Below are 2,862 nucleotides of genomic sequence, written 5' to 3'. Positions count from 1 at the left end.
AGCCAGCTCTAACCTCCACTGCATCTACTCTAAAATCTTCACACTTAACTTTCCAGGATGCACATTTTCTTAAATAAACCAGTCTCCTCTCAGTTTCTTCAGTTCAGTCAAAACTGTGTGTTCCTCTTTCCCCATATATTTTTGCTTGTTAGTGTATTTCTTGAGCAGTTTTCATATTCTTTCCTTTCTGTGAAATGTTTAAAAAAAAATAACTTGGAACCACCAAATTGTAAAGGTGTATATTTTCACCTGACAGTTATACCACAATTAGACTGTCCAGTTATGTTGGGAAAAGTGAATGGATAGTTTGTATGTGTTTTTAGAATTAATCATGGAGAAGAGTTGCTTTTTTTTTTTTTTTTTAAGGAGTTAGTCCTTGACAACTAGTTTGATACCATCACTTATTCTGGGTGACCTGTTTCACCAGCAGGCCTGTTACTCTCCATGACTAACTGTGTAAGTGCTGATAATGGAATAAATTGCTTTTCTGCATTAAAAAAAAAAATGGAGCCAGCTCTGGGTAAAATTGCAAAGACAATATTTATCTTTGGTGATCTCTCTATTTGGTGCTGAGAAGTCCCTTACACTCTGCTCTTTTTCATTATTAAAACCCATTTTGAAGAGTGCCTGCCTTTAATTGTATTCCCTTTTCAGTCACCTTCAAATAGAGTCACCAAATAACCTCAACTTCCAGTAACCTGTACAGTTGACAATAATCACTTCTGCTAGAATTAATTGCACCTAAAATAATAATTTTTCAAAAACTCTGCTTTTTCCACTATGTGAAAATTATGGAGAATTCTTAGAGAATAGAAGTTATTTTGAGAAGTAATATTATGTATTTCAATGTCTCCTGAAATCAATCATCACAAGTGCTATCTTGTTCCACCAAGAAATTAGTCCAGTGTCTTAGTGGATAAGGATCTTTCTAATTTTTTATGTTATAATATTCCTAGAAAAGAGTAGATTTTACAAACATCTGTTAATAATAATGATCATTAGATCATTCATTGACTCATCTAAGGATTCATTATCTATTACCCATGAATCCTTATCACAAAACATCATAATAAACTTATTGTGTATAAGTATTTAGCTATAAAATTAGACAGAAATTGAATCACAATTAAATTAAATTAAAATTAGAGTACATCAAGAAATGTCAAATACAATGGCATATTTATTAATTTGACTGTGAAAAAATCCAAAGTAATTTTCCTTCTACCTATCTGCACAAATGGAGCACTTCATTTTTAGAAACGTCTTTACATCTATTTGAATCTGTGTGGTTGAACTTGTCAGTAACTAGTGCACTTTTATAAGTTTATTTCAAGATAGTAGTTGTTGATTTTTTAATTGTTTTTGTTGTCACTTTTAATCCTGAGGTGATTAAACATTTCACAATCTTATTTTTATTTCATCTAGTTTAGTTGCTTCAAAATTAAAGTGTACAGAGTCTAAAAATTCATGATACAACGTATGAAAAAATCAGAGAATCCACAGATGTCATCAATAGGCAAGTAGTCACAGACAACTGTGACAAGGATTTTAACATTTACATAACCCCTCAAAATGTATCAGCAGAGTTTGTGTAAGAATCTCAAGGTCTTGTCACTAATCTTTTTTCTGCAGAAAAGGAGTAAATATTCAAGATTGTAGTTTTTTACTTACTTGTACTATTATAGCAACATGAGCCTTTTTAGTCTTTGTTCTCTAAACTAAAAAGAACATTCATTACATGTCCATGGCACACTAAATTACAAATTTTAATTAAAAATGACTCGTGTATAATATAGTTTTTAAAATATGTATACAGATATTTATCCAAATACATTTATATAGATTTTAAAAAAGTAAGATGAAGACTGCAAAAAAAAAGAACATTCATTACATACACACACGCACACACACCCACACACACCCACACACAAACACACACACAATCGGGATAGGGGAGAGTTAAGCAAAGAAGATGGAGAGGAAGAACATGGACGTACTTACTGAGTACTAACAATACTTCTGTCTTTTGTCAGATGTTTCATTCACTCCTTAAAATTGTAGCTGTCAAGTAGATACTACTATCCATATGTAACAGATGAGATGCCTGAGGGCCAGACGTAAAATTTAACACAGTCAGAGTACAGTCTCAGATTATCTGACTCCAGGAAACAACCAATTAAAGCCTGTTCTGGGAATATATTTTCTGCTTGGGCTTCAGTTTTTCATTTTTCCCGTAAATCTAAAATTAACAGGGCTAGGGTCTTGCAATTCCATTGACTCAAATCCAACTTTTTATTTGTAGCCAATTCATAGACATCCTTCCAAGTTGTTTATGTGACACATTCTCTCCATCTCTCTCTATCGGTCTTTTGCTCTCTACCTTTCTGTTTTCATACTGTCTTTGAAAATTATGTCACCACCAGGGGAATAGTGTACCAATTTATTTTGGTTAAGCGGTTACTACTTAAATACACAAATACTGCACACACACACACATTCAAAATATCATTTAAATGCTTGCTTAAGCAGCACATATACTAAAATTGGAAAGATACAGAGAAGAATAGCTTGACACTTGTGCAAGGATGACATGCAAATTGGTGAAGTGTTCCATATTTAAATAAATATAACGTATATTATTTAAGTCTGTCCTCTCCCTTCCATTCTGTGGTAAGTATATTGCAAAAATGGCCCAAATCCTTCCCCCTTTCCCTGGATCGTTTTTTGTTTTCACTTGTTTTTTGGTGCCCTGTATTTCTGACTCTGAGCTTGACATTTGCACTGTCCGCTGCCCCATTAGTAGATGTGACTCAAATAGACAATTGTGAAAAGAGCTTGTGCTTTTCCACTTTGCTCTTGTCC

The 2,862-nt window shown here is 33.1% G+C and overlaps 1 non-coding gene across 1 annotated transcript; it reads left to right on the top strand.

Annotated features, from left to right (window-relative positions):
* Nucleotides 1–2,517: 2,517 nt before the first annotated feature.
* LOC116666810 lies at nt 2,518–2,620 on the top strand. Its single transcript, XR_004323673.1, has one exon. It is a non-coding gene; the product is annotated as a U6 spliceosomal RNA (small nuclear RNA).
* Nucleotides 2,621–2,862: the final 242 nt, after the last annotated feature.

The sequence above is a fragment of the Camelus ferus genome, chromosome 1, assembly GCF_009834535.1.
Source record: "Camelus ferus isolate YT-003-E chromosome 1, BCGSAC_Cfer_1.0, whole genome shotgun sequence".
In the NCBI taxonomy this organism is placed as follows: Eukaryota; Metazoa; Chordata; class Mammalia; order Artiodactyla; family Camelidae; genus Camelus; species Camelus ferus.
Note: the sequence above shows the minus strand (reverse complement) of the source record. Positions and strands in the feature narration are given on the sequence as shown.